This window comes from Bufo gargarizans, chromosome 2 (assembly GCF_014858855.1).
Source record: "Bufo gargarizans isolate SCDJY-AF-19 chromosome 2, ASM1485885v1, whole genome shotgun sequence".
Classification (NCBI taxonomy): Eukaryota; Metazoa; Chordata; class Amphibia; order Anura; family Bufonidae; genus Bufo; species Bufo gargarizans.
In genome coordinates, this window is record NC_058081.1 from 55,999,283 (window position 1) to 56,015,163 (window position 15,881).

General features: G+C 43.1%; 1 protein-coding gene across 1 annotated transcript in view; it reads right to left on the reverse strand.

Annotated features, from left to right (window-relative positions):
* The window catches only part of ACP5 (acid phosphatase 5, tartrate resistant), a 71,794-nt gene extending 56,127 nt beyond the window's left edge, over positions 1–15,667 (reverse strand). Inside the window, exon 1 of the mRNA XM_044282932.1 lies at positions 15,647–15,667. The gene's annotated coding sequence lies outside the window, so the exon portion shown is untranslated. The remainder of the gene's footprint in view (positions 1–15,646) is intronic.
* Positions 15,668–15,881: the final 214 nt, after the last annotated feature.

Consider the following 15,881-nt stretch of genomic DNA (forward strand, 5'->3'; position numbering starts at 1 on the left):
AAGATGTTGATGCAAACTGGAAAATCCCCATAGTTGCATCTATTATGTGATAAAAGTAATTTTTGTAATAAATTTTAACAAAACATTCACCAACATTTGTCTTCTGCAGCCTGTTGTTCTCTCCCGTCAATCGTCTGCTTGCTAGAGGAGGAGACCTCTGCTATTACATGCAGCGATCTCCTCCTCTATATAGGGATGAGTGATCGCCATACTTAAAACAGTTTGCCACCAGCAGAGAGCCTATTAGATGGCGCAATCTGCCACCAGCAAACGAAAATTTTCACACATGTTAAAAGATCCCAATTACCCGATGAACGAGCGTTTGCTCCTTCATCGTGTTATCGGCGGCCATATAACATTGCCAGATGATCACTGTTATCATCTTAGCGATTATCTATTAGTGTAATAGGGCCTTGAGCCACCTGAGAGCTCATCTGATGTACATGATTTGGGACAGAGCAGCCTGCAATGTATGAAAACACATGCAGGCTGCAAGAAGACAAATCGTTGAAACCTTTTACCTAGAACTACAAAAGGAAAAATTTGATGTGTAAGGCCTCTTTCACATGATCGAGTTTTCTGTGCAGGTGCAATGAGTGAAGTGAAAGCATAGCACCCGAACTGAATCCTGACCCATTAATTTTAGTGGGTCTGTGCACATGTTTTTCACACATCATTTCTGCGTTCAGGAAAAATCACAGCATGTTCTATATTCTGCGTTTTTCACGCCCCATAGAAGTGAATTGGGCTTCAGTGAAAAACACATTGCATCCAGATGCAATGCGTTTTTCACTGATGGCTACTAGGAGATATGAAGTTTATAAATCTTCAAGTTTTTTTTTCACGCACATGAAAACGCATCAAAATGGATTGAACCGCTGCGGAATAAATTGAAACACTGAACACAATTGTAGACAAAAACTGACTGAACTTGCTTGCGAAATGGTGAGAGTTTCACTGAACGCATCCCGGAACGCATCCGGACACAATCCGTATTGTTCGTGTGAAAGAGGCCTAAGGCCCCTTTCACACGGGCGAGTATTCCGCGCGGATGCGATGCGTAAGTTGAACGCATTGCACCCGCACTGAATACCGACCCATTCATTTCTATGGGGCTGTTCACATGAGCGGTGATTTTCACGCATCACTTATGCTTTGCGTGAAAATCGCAGCATGCTCCTCTTTGTGCGTTGCGGTGCGATAATCCACACAACGCAGGCCCCATAGAAGTGAATGGGGTTGCGTGAAAAGTGCGGATGCGGTGCGATTTTCACGCACGGTTGCTAGGAGACGATCGGGGTGGAGACCCGATCATTATTATTTTCCCTTATCACATGGTTATAAGGGAAAATAATAGCATTCTGAATACAGAATGCATAGTAAAATAGCGCTGGAGGGGTTAAAAAAAAAATATAATAATTTAACTCACCTTAGTCCACTTGTTCGCGCTGCCCGGCATCTCCTTCTGTCTTCATCTTAGCTTTGTGTAGCAACAAGGACCTTTGGTGACGTCACAGTCATCACATGATCCATCACATGATCTTTTACCATGGTGATGGATCATGTGATGACCGGAGTGACGTCACCACAGGTCCTTGTTGCTACACAATGCTAAGATGAAGACAGAAGGAGATGCCGCTGCGCGATCAAGTGGATAAGGTGAGTTAAATTATTTTTTATTTATTTTTAACCCCTCCAGCGCTATTGTACTATGCATTCTGTAATCAGAATGCTATTATTTTCCCTTATAACCATGTTATAAGGGAAAATAATACAATCTACAGAACACCGATCCTAAGCCCGAACTTCTGTGAAGAAGTTCGGGTTTGGGTACCAAACATGCGCGATTTTTCTCACGCGAGTGCATAACGCATTACAATATTTTGCACTCGCGCGGAAAAATCGCGGGTTTTCCCGCAACGCACCCGCACATTTTCCCGCAACGCCCGTGTGAAAGGGGCCTAAGTGTTCACAGAATTTAAAAGGGTTTTCCCCAGTAATAAAAATTGCTAAATTGCTCTTAATACCACACAATGACTACATCTCGATACAAATGAGCATAATTTTAGGTAAAAATCTGTGTGCTTGTGCCTGTGTAAGGTGGGTGGGAGTGCACCCACCTTAAAAGAGTGCCACTTACCTAAAGATATGAGCAGTGCTTCTGCCCTTACAATCTCTCTGGCAGTGGTGCCGCTCCAGCTTCACAGGAGGTTCACAGGAGGATGTGACGATCCCTCCTTCCCTAGTAACGTGAATGGTGACACATTGGCCAGCGTCACCACTCATAAGGTGGGATGCACCCAAATATAAGCACCTGCTCGGCACCATTATAGGGTAAGCGTCCGCTAGACCTGCACAATATATCGCCAAAGCAATCGCAATCGCAATAAATCGCCATATCGCAATCGCCAATTGGCCGACCCAAAAATGCTGCACTTGTATTGCCATATTTTTTGCTTTATAACACAAACTTTTTTTCCCCAAAAAATGTGATGAGAAAATAGCAGTGCGTATTAAAAAGCGATGGTTGACTTTTTACGTGGCTGACACGGATGTATCGCCGGCCGCTATGCTGCACAGCGCGAGCGGCGATGCATCAGTTACAGTATGGGGAGGGAGGAGGGGCTGGAGGCAAGTCCTTATTTTAATGAACAAATGTTCTTCTACAAACCGGATTCCAAAAAAGTTGGGACACTAAACAAATTGTGAATATAAACTGAATGCAATGATGTGGAGATGGCAAATGTCAATATTTTATTTGTAATAGAACGTAGATGACAGATCAAACGTTTAATCCGAGTAAATGTATTATTTTAAAGGAAAAATACGTTGATTAAAATTTTCACGGTGTCAACAAATCCCCCAAAAGTTGGGACAAGTAGCAATAAGAGGCTGGAAAAAGTATATTTGAGCATAACGAAGAGCTGGAAGACCAATTAAGACTAATGAGGTCAATTGGAAACACGATTGGGTATAAAAAGAGCTTCTCAGAGTGGCAGTGTCTCTCAGAAGCCAAGATGGGGAGAGGATCACCAATTCCCACAATGTTGCGCAGAAAGATAGTGGAGCAATATCAGAAAGGTGTTACCCAGCGAAAAATTGCAAAGACTTTGCATCTATCATCATCAACTGTGCATAACATTATCCGAAGATTCAGAGAATCTGGAACAATCTCTGTGCGTAAGGGTCAAGGCCGTAAAACCATACTGGATGCCCGTGATCTCCGGGCCCTTAAACGACACTGCACCACAAACAGGAATGCTACTGTAAAAGGAAATCACAGAATGGGCTCAGGAATACTTCCAGAAACCATTGTCAGTGAACACAATCCACCGTGCCATCCGCCGTTGCCAGCTGAAACTCTACAGTGCAAAGAAGAAGCCATTTCTAAGCAAGATCCACAAGCTCAGGCGTTTTCACTGGGCCAGGGATCATTTAAAATGGAGTGTGGCAAAATGGAAGACTGTTCTGTGGTAAGACGAGTCACGATTCGAAGTTCTTTTTGGAAATCTGGGACGCCATGTCATCCGGACCAAAGAGGACAAGGACAACCCAAGTTGTTATCAACGCTCAGTTCAGAAACCTGCATCTCTGATGGTATGGGGTTGCATGAGTGTGTGTGGCATGGGCAGCTTGCATGTCTGGAAAGGCACCATCAATGCAGAAAAATATATTCAGGTTCTAGAACAACATATGCTCCCATCCAGACGTCATCTCTTTCAGGGAAGACCCTGCATTTTTCAACAAGATAATGCCAGACCACATTCTGCATCAATCACAACATCATGGCTGCGTAGGAGAAGGATCCGGGTACTGAAATGGCCAGTCTGCAGTCCAGATCTTTCCCTATAGAGAACATTTGGCGCATCATAAAGAGGAAGGTGCAACAAAGAAGGCCCAAGACGATTGAACAGTTAGAGGCCTGTATTAGACAAGAATGGGAGAGCATTCCTATTTCTAAACTTGAGAAACTGGTCTCCTCGGTCCCCAGACGTCTGTTGAGTGTTGTAAGAAGAAGGGGAAATGCCACACAGCGGTGAAAATGGCCTTGTCCCAACTTTTTGGGGATTTGTTGACACCATGAAATTCTGATTCAACATATTTTTCCCTTAAAATGGTACATTTTCTCAGTTTAAACTTTTGTTCCGTGATTTATGTTCTATTCTGAATAAAATATTAGAAGTTGGCACCTCCACATCATTGCATTCAGTTTTTATTCACGATTTGTATAGTGTCCCAACTTTTTGGGAATCCGGTTTGTATTTATTCTATTTTATTTATCTATTCTGTGCAGTGCTATTAAGAAAATGGCAAGTTTTGTATGTTGTACTTTTGCAGTAATGTAAATATGTTATTTAATTTAGTAATTTAGAAAAACACTGTGCATTTCAGTTCTTGAGTTAAGCATAACTACATTTTAGCATTATAAGTAATTTCTCTGTGCTTTTGCCTTAAAAATCCAAGCAAATAGACCTCTAGCACAATTCCCTTATAATATCGCATTGCATATGGTTATCGCAATTTTTAGGGCCTTAATCGCAATCGCACAAAATTCCCATATTGTGCAGCCCTATCGTCCGCTAGATGTATTGTTCACACTCACCTCCTCCCCTATGGGGATGAGCCATGAATCAAAGGATATGCCATTCTGTAGAGTGATTTTATGTATTCATTGTACAGTAAAAGTTGTGTTGCTGCAAAGTGATTTATGTGCCGCACACCTGCCTTATTTTAGAGCCGTTCAAACCACCTTTAAGGTCGAGTCGCCCCTGACGTAATGCTACTGTCCCACAATTCCCATGCACCAATGCAACCTAGTCGCCACCGTCTGTGCTTGTGGAGGTAAAGGGGACTAATGAGACCCAGAAGTATCAATCTAGCGCACCAACGAGTGCAGAGCAGGCACCAGCATTGCATGACTGATGACTAGTACAGGGATTCGGAGTCCCCTATTAATCTTGAGGAAGCCCCACAATAAAGCCGCAGGGATGTGATGCTGACATTGTGTCATCCTTTGCCCCAGTACACTTTCCTTGTTTGTTGTGTAATTGGCGTCACCTTTACACAGGGCAATTATCGTGAATGAGTGTTTGTAGGAACGTTTGTTTCCAATAATCGTCTCCAAGGTGCCCTAAGAGCAATCACAATGAATAGAGTAACAACAAACAGATGAGTAAGCAGGACTGTGGGTCATCTGAGGTCAGCGCAAGAACGGTAGACTGAATGCAGAAGAGAAGTGCAATGGGCGGCCTCCCCCCAGGGCCCTTTATATATAAAAAACGCATCCCAGGTGTAGGAATGCCGAGTGGTATAGTGCGGCCTAAAATGTCTCTTCTTGTGTGTCACGGTGCTCCTACCTGGATACCACTGAACCCCAGGCTTTGACTTCGAAGCAATAAATAGGGGGAATAATTGAGGCTTAAAAGAATAACTGGAATCCAGACCTTAAGATGAAGTTCAATGGCAGCTTTACTTGCATAAACGTTCTCCAAAATAGTTTTCAGGCTTTGTCTTGGTTAGAATGGAATGGAAAGCTCCATTCTACCTAAGTACAGCTCTGCCATGTTTGCTGCCACCTCCTGGTGAACCAGGTACATTACATAAACACAACAGTTGCAAACAGATTAGGAATGCACAGTGTGGAGGACCTGGAAATAAATGCATAAGATTACATTTTGTTAGCTCAATAAAGACAGTAGCAGGGTGACGCTAAGGTGTTACAGAAGGTAGGTTTTGTAGTAAGTAAATAAGGTCAACGCAAAAGCAACAGAGGTTACAGATCAGGAGAGCAGGTTTAGACAATAGTAAAGCTCTGTCCCTTTGACATTAGATGAGATAAAAGGCCACTAGAACAATGAGAAGGGGTGTTAAACATGTATTGCATGTTACAGCAGGTGTGTGTGGAGATAACAAAGAGGACAAGATAGCAAGGAACAACTACATTACTACAAGAAAATTTAGACTAGCACATTCATATGCATAGTCACAGGTGCATACCCATCAAGCAAACATGGTTGATAAAAAAATGGCTGCCCAACTTTACACATGCAAACAATAGAGCTGAGAAATGGGGATCATTCTAAATGGTATTATACCTACTAAAAATGGAAAAATAGAAGCTCTTAGCGCACATTTTTGTTCAAACGTGTGTCGGGGCCCATCTACCAGGTGTCAAGGTGGCTTCCGCAGATGGGTCCCTAACACTAATATACCGCCTCTCTTGGACTTACCTAAGCCTACATTTTCAGGGCAGTGTAGGAACCAGCTACATTTGTACTCTGCTCAGAAGCCCCAGGCAGATAGGCGTTGCTCAGTCTAAAAGAGGTGCTACCCTCAATGTTCCTAAAAGACGTGCTACCCTCAATAGTCCTGATCAAAAGTTTAAGACCACTTGAAAAATGGCAAAAAATCATATTTTACATTGTTGGATCTCAACAAGGTTCCAAGTAGAGCTTCAACATGTAACAAGAAGTAATGAGAGTGAGACAAAAAAAAATTTTGAGCATTCAATTAATTGAAAATAACGATTAAACTGAAACAGGCTGTTTTTCAGCTGATCCAAATTGTAGGACCACATGCCTTTAAAAGGCCAAATCTGTGCAAAGATGTGGATTCATTGTCATTTTCTGTCAGGTAGTAACACGTTGTGAGGGCAAAGGCAAAAAAACTCTCCCTTTTTGAATGTGGTCGGGTTGTTGAACTGCATAAGCAGGGTCTCTCACAGCGCGCCATCGCTGCTGAGGTGGGACGCAGTAAGACAGTCATTTGGAATTTCTTAAATGATCCTGAGGGTTATGGAACAAAAAAGTAAAGTGGAAGACCCAAAAAAATGTCATCAGCACTGAGCCGGAGGATCCAATTGGCTGTCCGTCAAGACACTGGACGATCCTCGACCTAGATGAAGGCCCTTACTGGTACTGACTTCAGCCCCATAACCATCAGATGGCATCTGAGACTGAATGGCTTTAAAAACAAAAAACGTCTTCAAAGACCTCGTCTCCTTGAACGCCCCAGAACTGCTCGTTTGGACTTTGCAAGAGAGCACCAAACATGGGACATTCAAAGGTGGAAGAAAGTTTTATTCTCTGATGAGAAAAAATTTAACCTTGATGGTCCTGATGGTTTCCAACGTTACTGGCATGACAAGCAGATCCCACCTGAGATGTTTTCTACGCTCCACAGTGGAGGGGGCGCCATAATGGTGTGGGGTGCTTTTTCCTTCAGTGGAACAATGGAGCTTCAGGAAGTGCAGGGGCGTCAAACGGCCGCTGGCTATGTCCAGATGTTGCAGAGAACATTCCTCATGACTGAGGGCCCTCGTCTGTGTGGTAACGACTGGGTTTTTCAACAGGACAACGCTACATACAGTACACAATGTCCGCAGGACAAGGGACTTCTTCCAGGAGAATAACATCACTCTTTTGGCCCATCCTGCGTGTCCCCCTGATCTAAATCCAATTGAGAACCTTTGGGGATGGATGGCAAGGGAAGTTTACAAAAATGGACAACAGTTCCAGACAGTAGATGGCCTTCGTGCGGCCGTCTTCACCACTTGGAGAAATGTTCCCACTCACCTCATGGAAACGCTTGCATCAAGCATTCCGAAACCAATTTTTGAAGTGATAAACAGTAACGGCGGAGCTACTCATTACTGAGTTCATGTTTTGAAGTTGGATTTCTGTTCTGGGGGGGTTTAGTTTTTTTGGAGGTGTGGTCCTAAACTTTTGATCAGCTGAAAAACAGCCTGTTTCAGTTTATTCATTGTTTTCATTAAATTGAATACTCAAAAAATGTTTTGTCTCACTCCCATTTCTTCTTGTTGCATGTTGAAGCTCTACTTGGAACCTTGTTAAGATCCAGCCATGCTAAATAGGATTTTTGGCCATTTTTAAGTGGTCTTAAACTTTTGATCAGGACTGTACTACAAGAAAATTTAGACTAGCACATTCATATACATAGTCACAGGTGGCTGCACAACTTTACACATGCAAACAATAGAGCTGAGAAATGAGGGTCATTCTAAATAGTAGAGTACAACTGTAGCTGGTTCCTACACTGCCCTGAAAATGTAGGCTTAGGTAGGTCCAAGAGAGGCAGTTCTGTTAGTGTTAGGGACCCATCTGCGGAAGCCACTTTGACGCCAGGTAGATAAGCCCGACACACGTTTGATAAAAAAATGTGCGCTAAGAGCTTCCATTTTTCCATTTATAGTACGTATAATACCACTTAGAATGATCCCCATTTCTTAGCTCTATTGTTTGCATGTGTAAAGTTGTGCAGCCATTTTTTCATCAACCAAGGAACAACTACATGCCACTAATGAATTATTATAGGCCACTTTTCAGTTTTAAGAGGGGTTGGCAGCTTTGGACAATTCCTTTTTGTAGAGTAACACCCCTCTTCACCCTCCAAAAAGTGAAATAAAAAGTTGAATAGTGATGGACGAACATCTGCTGGGACGGTTCGCGAACGTGATCACGCAAACACGATCAAAAGTCCACGAACCATAAGTTCGTGGCGGGTCCCATTACATAGTAACATAGTACATAAGGCCGAAAAAAGACATTTGTCCATCCAGTTCAGCCTGTTATCCTGCAAGTTGATCCAGAGGATAGCAGGCGAACCTGAAACACCTTCAGCTCATATTCGCAGCCAAGAAATAATTACTAGAAGTGCACAAATAGTCCCACAACATGGACAGTGACATACCAGAAGTATTATTCAAATTTGCGATCTCCATTCATTATTTTTTTCAATGCGAAATATCGACAATATAATTTTCACGTACGCGCATGAGCAAATGCACTATACAGTACCCAAATGCACTATAAAGAAAGTATATTGGTATATAACACCCCGCTTCAATCTGTTTTTTTGGGGGGCGACTGGTATATCACACCAGTAGAAATTATTTGTTCCAATAACGCCTGTCCCTCTATATACCTGCGGTATCACAGCAGAACCGCACACAACTGCCGCACAATGCAAATGCACTATAATATACTTTCGAACATAGAAAGTATATTATAACATTGTACAAGGAAGGCAATCCATTAGAATATGCATAAAGATAAAACGTAACCTTTAATAATGTTACTATGAGGGTCCATTCACACGTCCGTAAGAGTTTTGCGGATCCGCAAAACACAGACACCGGCAATGTGCATTCCACAATTTGCGGACCACACATCGCCGGCACTATAATAGAAAATGCCTAATCTTGTCTACAATTGCGGACAAGAATAGGACATGTTCTATTTTTTTGCGGAAGCGGAAGCACGGATGCGGAAGTGCGGATCTGCAAATGCGGTTGCAGACCGCACATTCCGGTCCCATTGAAAATTAATGGGGCTGCACCCTTTCCACAAAATTGCGGAACGGATGCGGACCCATTTTGCAGACCTGTGAATGGAAAAGATATCCCTCAAAATGAAAATAAATTAAATTATTAAAGTTAAGCAAAAAGCATAGATGTGGTAGGCAATAACAAGTGCTCGGCGGCGCTAAATCAGGTACCTTGGCGGCACCAAATCAGAAACCATATGTCCTACCACAATCCGGGGGGTTCCAGTGCACATCCATGAATCCCGGAGGGAAAGCAAAAAACATCTATCCCTGGGCTAGATGATGATGTGGTATTGAAGGACAGGGTGGGCAAAGAACTGTCCCTGATATTGCCCTACGGGGGGGGGGGGGGGGCATTCTTGCCCTGATAGCCTAACCACAGACCACACGCCCTGATAAGAGCGACCCTGTCCGGAACCTTACCCTATATAAAAATAGCCCTAGTAAGCCCCTAGCCCCCTGACTTCCAGGTGATCACTATATGGATTTATGTTTTTGACTCATTATAAAAGTATATTATAAGTATATCGCACCCCTCTGTGTATCACACCTATACCAGTCCTTAAAATGACTTTTGTGGTTGGGTGGTTGGGCGAAGCAGTGCAAAAAGGGGTGAGTAACTTGGATGATGAAGGATTAATTGAGTCCAGACTTGTAGTAATGTTGAACACAGCTTTACCTGCCATAAACTGTAATCCAAACAGTTTCCAACCTTTATCTTGGTCATCAGCAGGTATTAGCTTAACTTCAGCAGGCAAACACTTCTTTGTAACAATCTCAGCTCTGCTATGCTTGGCTGGGTAAATAGGAACTGCTCCTCTTCTGCTGGAACTTAGGTTAGCTGTAATCTCTTTACTCCTAGGAACTTCTTGTCCTGGCTTTGAGTACCCCAAGCTCTAGCTTCAGCTTGAATGAAGGCAATGCAAGCTCGGGAGGGGACAAGCAACCATGCAGGCTTCAGAGGCAGGGCCTGTGGGCACAGCAGAGCAGACAGAGCTCTGCTGGCCAACACAAAACCTCTCCCTGAGGAGGGTAGGCTAGACTTCTCACTAACTAAACTAACTAATCCTCCCTCTCTCCAGAGAAACTAACTCTCTGCCAATGCTGCTGCCACCTGCTGGTGAACCATGCAAATGGCATGTTAACATTGCTTTACAAGGAAATCAATACACACATTGCAGGAAATGGTGATAAATATCTGAGATGACACAGGATCACACAATGCAGATAGTGGGGGGTACAAAAGGAGGTTGTAATGCCAATCTGAGGTATTACATTTGGCAATGGGCACCACGGACAGTTCATAATATATACCCATAGAAATGTCAATTTTATATGCACTGATCTCAGTCATTCTCATGTCAGGCTGCTACTTTTTTATTACTGCGGGAAACATGAAATAACTGCAGCCTAAGATGATTATCATAGATAATGACTTCAAGGAAGTCTCAATGGCTAATTTCCTCTGTGTGTCTCTGTGTCACGTTGCTTCCCGTACCAGCACAGTAACAGCCCCCACCCCATCTGCAGACTAGACATCAAGGAATCACCAATGACAAAAGACTCAGCTTGTATCCAAAACTTTAAGAACATTTAGCAAAAATGATTTTCTTCTCAGTAATTTTTATTTTTGTAGGTTTTAGACCTCATGCACATGACCGTTGTTTTGGTTCGCATTCGAGCCGCAGTATTTGCGGCTTGTATGCGGACACATTCACTTTAATGGGGCAGCAAAAGATGCGGACAGCACTCCGTGGTCTGCTAAAAAAAATATAACCTGTCCTATTCTTGTCCGTTTTGCGGGCAAGAATAGGCAGTTATATTAATGGCTGTTCGCGCCGTTCTTCAAATTGCAGAACGTACACAGATGCCATCTGTGTTTTGCAGATCCGCAATTTGCGGACCACAAAATATACAACGGTTGTGTGCATGAGGCCTTACATTGTTGATTTACCGTATGGAGATATCAGATCTGTCAGAAGAACAGAAAAATAACAAAAAAAAACATCCTTTATTTTCAGCATCCGTCGTGCAATTTTTTTCTGTTTTGGGAGAAAAGGTCCTCCACAAGTCAGAAACAGAAGAGATGAGTTGCACTCATGGGCAGGGAAAGGTGCTTGATGAAGGGTTAAAAACCCATGTATAGACATAGAAGGAAACACAGCACTCTCCAATATCAATCAAAAATCTATGTTGATTATTGTGGCGGTCAATATATACATTAAGTCTTAGAGCTGTATTATTGCCAATTATAGGTGAAGAAATTATGTAGATTTCATAGAACATGGGTATAATCCTTGGTTAAGTGCCGCTGATCTCATTATTTTACATTTCTGTCCATCCCGGAACCGACTCTGTTTACTCTGCATTAAACTCTGGTGGTTTTCTTCCTGATATTTGTGGTTCAGAAACCTCCAAGTGAATGGAGCGGAAAATGACATAAGCACTTCATCACATTCAGAGAGGGGACTCAGGGAACCCTCATTAACAGACTTGCTGGGGGTCTGAGTGGTTGGACCCCCACCGTGATCCAGTACTTACCACCTATCCTGTGGACAGATCCCTCTTCAAGGGATAGCCACTTTAATCAAGAGTTAGAAAAATCATTACTTCTTAGGGCTCATGCACACAACCGTATGTATTTTGTGGTCCGCAAAACACAGATCCGCAAAAAATATGGATGACGTCCATGTGCATTCCGTATTTTGTGTAACACAACAGCTGGCCTCTAATAGAACAGTCCTATTCTTGTCCATTATGTTCTATTTTTTGCGAAACTGCCATGCGCACATACGCAGACTCGGACTGGCCCACCGGGAAGGCGGGGGATTCCTCTGGAGGCCCGCAGTCTCCTGCACCCGGAGATAAGACGGAGGAGTAATTATTTCTCTTGTTTCTAAGGAGAGATAATTATTGTAGCCACTAGGTGGCAGAATCGCACAGTGATGCAGCATCCTACTGGTGTACATTGTACAGGAGGCCCCACAGTATCTTCTAAACTTCCCGGGATGCTGGCAGTGAAGGAGAAGAGAACATGTCTGGCCATCCTCCTGCCCTCCCTGCTGTCAGAAAACTGTGGTTGCTGGAAAGAAAGACTCCTCTGCGGTGCTTGGCTGATTTCTCAGGTGTGTGACAGTAGTGAACTGTAGGAGACTGTAAGGGGGAACAGATCTATGAATGTGTGCTGCTCTCTGCAGAGTTCAGAGTGGCATTGGGGGGACTCTGCCCTAGGTCTCCCCCAATGCCTCTGCTTTAGGTGCACCCCCATAAGTACCCCGGCTCCAGATGCCCCCACTCTAAATGCACCACTAATATTGCCTCTTCTCCAGTTACCCCTGCTCCAGGATCCCCACTATTACCCTGCCTCAGGTGACCCTAATGCTTCTATTTCAGTTATGACGCTCTGTTTGTGCCCTTTGCTCACGTTGCTCCTCTAGCACCTTTCCTTGGGCTTTGTTAAAGGTTATGACCTGCAAAGGGGGTTGGACTTATGCCTGAAAAATTCTGCACAATGCGTCACATTCTCCAGTATTGACACGTATGGTTTACATGGCGGCAGTGCTGATATTCCGTATTTACAAGCATCACTACTGCCATGTAAAGAGATACTGGTGTTGGAGGATTTAAAGGGGTTGTCCAGGTTTTCAAGTTATCCTCTCCATATTATAGGGCATACCTATATGATTAGTGGGGTCCGATTCTGCGACCCCCACTGATCTCAGGATAGGTCCTGTTGCCCCTTTTTGATGGTGTGGCGGCCTGCCCTGCTGTTCCAATCATTCTCTTTGGGACCACTAGAAATAGCCAGCACTGTACTCTGCCATCTCTAGTGACCCCATGGAGAATGGATGGAGAGGCAGGGCATATGCTCAACCTGCCACTCAATCAAGCAGGGGGATCAGTGGGGGCTCCAGCGTTCAGACCCCCATGGATCACTTATTTATCCCCGATCCTGTGGATCTAGAATAGTGGACACAGGCCCTTTAACAGGCGAACATTTCTATTTTAGTTTGACACATATTTTGGGCCAGATTTTAATTTTTTTTTTAATTAATTTATTTTTTTTACAGCCAAAGAAAACCTTTAAGGATAGGGAATGTGAAAAGGTCCAACAGCTATGACACAACAGTTGATAAGTGTGTGATTGATGGGGGTCTGACTGCTAGGACCCCCATGATCAAGGGAATGTGGCCTTAAGACTCTTGTGTACATAAATTGGCGGTAATGTAATTGAATGTCTCAGGACCCCTTTTTTATGATCAGTGAATGTTCCAGCAGTCAGACCCCAGCAGTCTGATATTTATCACCTATCCTGTAGATAGGCGATAGGTCATTATGGTAGGACAACCCTTTTCATTATACTACCTTGAGGAGGTTAAGATTTGGTAAATTTCATGCCAGACATTTATGCTGTAAATTCTTTACGTGTAAATTCTGCCACATGTATGTTTGTGCATTTTGCTGTGAATGTCCACCATCATACTCCATCTTTAATATTTCTGTTATCACTGTAAGTGCCCATGAACACGACCGTTGGATTTTTTGCAGTTCGTAAATTGCGGATCTGCAAAACATGGATAGCGGGTGTGTGCATTCCACATTATGCGGAACAGAACAGCCGGCCTCTAACAGAACAGTCCTATCCTTGTCTGTAATGCCGACCAATAATAGGACATGTTCTGTCATTTTGCAGAACCGCCATGTGGACATACAGATATAGAATCCACGGTACAGACATGGAAAAAAAAGTAAGTTCAAGTGCCCGAGCCCTAAGGTGGGCCCCCAGAATCAGTTACACTGGTAGGCCCTAAGTACCCCAGTCCGACACTGGACATACGAAAACAGAATACACACAGAGTAACTTCCATTTTTTTTTGCCGCGGTGCGTTCAACAAACTTTGCTTTATTCAGTTCACGTAGCAGAGTTCAGAAATGTCATGCAAGGCAAAAACTTCAAGATTCCGGCGCATTGGTAAAATCCTCACATTATTCGTAATTAGCAATGAGAGATCTGATTGTACGTGAATTGGATTTTTTCTGAAATTCCCTAAATCTTTGGTGTCTAGCGAATCCAAAGTTTTATTAGGGAAGATAAAGTAGGATCAAATGACCCCATTGTGGCAGATTTGCCCATAATGCCTTGCAGTCAACCTCAGCTGTGATGCCAGTGGACGTGTCATAGGCACCATATAAGATCCCAGCCAGGACCTGCTTGTGTTTTCTGGGCTTATATATTAGAGAGACATGACATCTGTTAAATGGAGGAAAGAGATCTTAAAACACAGAATACAGCTAGTTTAATGTCAGAGACGTTCTTTCACAGTGAGAAGACAATATCTCGTTAGATTTACAATTATTTCACAGAGAGGTTTTAGAGATAAGAGTCAAATTGTGTAACTTATTCAGGCTGCAGCGGGGAGGCTGTAGTGGCAGCTTGTGTGCAGTATTTAAAGCTATGAAACTCAATTGACTATTATTGACATCATTCACAATCACAATTTTTTTTTCAAATTATAAAGTTGTTAAAATCATACATCTGTTAGTATAACTCACAAGAGATGTGTACTAGGCATGAGATGTTTGTTTAAATGTCGGCTTAGATACTCATTAGCTGTTCACATACCAGCTGAGACAAGGAAAGACTTCGAGAAAGGGGGGGACCTGAGAAGCAGTAGGTTGAGGGAATATTTTCCCATCCATCACACGTGTCCACGAAAGCATTCAAATATTATAGATTATTACAATGATGGCTACGATTAAGGTATGCTCCTTTAATGTATGTGGTATGAACGCATCTGCTAAGAGGAGTCAAATATGCAATATGCTAAACAAACAGAAGGTGGACATCTTGTTACTACAGGAGACCCACTTTCGGGCAAAACACGTTCCACGTCTGGGTCATCTTATCAAATCCAGACTTAGCATCAAAAGGTGTTAGCATTGCGATTCATAGAAAGCTCCCTTGGACAGTGCGTTCAACACTTGTTGATGAGTAAGGCAGATATATTTTCATCAAAGAGACTGTGGGAACCCAAATATACACATTTGGCAATATATACGCGCCTAACTCTTCGCAAGCAAAACGGTTAAGAGCAACATTAGATGCATTCCACAGATTTGCAGAAGGATTAACTGTACTGTCAGGAAACCTAAATGTAGCACTTTTCCCTGACATAGACGGGTACCTCCTCCCAACCACAAACTGCACTTAGACATATCCGTAATAGTATCGCTGGAGCTGGCTTAGTTGACAGTTGGAGAACACTACACCCAGGCGAGAAAGACTTCACTTTTTACTCACCAGCACATTCCTCGTATCAGGGGTTAGACTATATCTTCGTGTCCCCCTCACTCTTACCACATTGTAGAAAAGCGTCAATTGGATCAATGATACTATCAGACCCTGCCCCGTTTACCTACAATTATCTCTCCCAAAAGGGAAATGGTATGGAGACTAAATGAGACACTCCAACACAATCCTGAAAATGTAAAGCATATAGAGAAAATAATAGAAGAATATTTCGCAATTAATGAAT